Source organism: Rhinopithecus bieti, unplaced genomic scaffold (genome assembly GCF_001698545.2).
Source record: "Rhinopithecus bieti isolate Rb0 unplaced genomic scaffold, ASM169854v2 scaffold_25909, whole genome shotgun sequence".
NCBI classification, from domain to species: domain Eukaryota; kingdom Metazoa; phylum Chordata; class Mammalia; order Primates; family Cercopithecidae; genus Rhinopithecus; species Rhinopithecus bieti.
Window position 1 is genome coordinate 1 of NW_016852420.1, and position 1158 is coordinate 1158.

Consider the following 1158-nt stretch of genomic DNA (forward strand, 5'->3'; position numbering starts at 1 on the left):
GTTTAAAACCTCAAAACCAGCCATCCAGACAAAACGTAATGAGAAAGGTTATCTCTTCTCCACCTCCCTAACCCCAATAACTATGAAGTCATTTTTATGACATGACTCCAAACACCGGATTGTGACAGCAAATGCTAAGTCCAATTTCTTCATAATCATTTTTAGTGTGGCATACTTGGTAGAACTCTGGCGTGGAAGTCAGCATTGATCCTCCAAACCAAACTGCATATGGCTGGATATGGTGTGTAATGACTTGTACATCAATAGATTTTGACTTCAATCTACTGCCACTCAATTCCTTACTTAATTTAAGCCAGGCAACTACATACGGTTCTTTTCAAATCTCTTTGCAAGTGATATCCAAAGTCGCTGAACATGGTTGAACCTACAGAGAGGACCATATTCTTACCGACAGGCCATCTGGCATCAATAGGACAATTCTGAATTACTTCATCTGCAACTTCTGAGATAGGTTATGTAAAGTCTGGATTGGCAAACTCTGGATGAATAAAAGATTTCAAATCCCAAAAATCTCTCAGAAAAAACACCAATGGAAAATTCTTTCTTTGAGATAGCATTGATTCTGGTATACTGTTTAATCCATTTTGACCTATCTGCATCATACTTGTTAAATTCTTTTACTGAATCTGGGCAGACATAACTATAGTGCTCCTTTATTGTCTTAGCAGTTTCCAGGGATTGTTTTCGAGGGATTTCTACTTCTCGGCCTCTCAGCAGTTGCGGAATAAAATGTGTTACATCTCGTCCTGGGACTGGAATGTGTTTAATGCAGCTGCCAATCAAATACCCTTCAGCCATAGCAATGACATGAGTGACACCATCTCCACTGTCTATTACTGTAGCAGTAAATGTCTGTACTCCTACTTGTCTGGAGGTCCAAGATGCAGCTAAAGCAAGAACAGCATGCACAGCAATGTACAAGCCTGGAACATTGAAGGACTCAAATATTACTTCAGCAGTATATTCCCTGTTTTCTGGAGTATTAAGTCCAGGTTCAGACAAAATAAAACAATGGTCTTCAGTTTCTGCCCTTAAATATTTAGGATCACTTTCTCCATAAATCTTTTCGTCAGGTCCAACTTCAACTATACCATGGTGGATTGATCACTTTGTTGCATATGTAGGTTTTTTCTACTA

The 1158-nt window shown here is 38.9% G+C and overlaps 1 pseudogene; it reads right to left on the reverse strand.

Annotated features, from left to right (window-relative positions):
• Nucleotides 1-94: 94 nt before the first annotated feature.
• LOC108525241 (actin-related protein 3-like) lies at nucleotides 95-1106 on the reverse strand (annotated as a pseudogene).
• Between the last annotated feature and the right edge of the window lie 52 nt (nucleotides 1107-1158).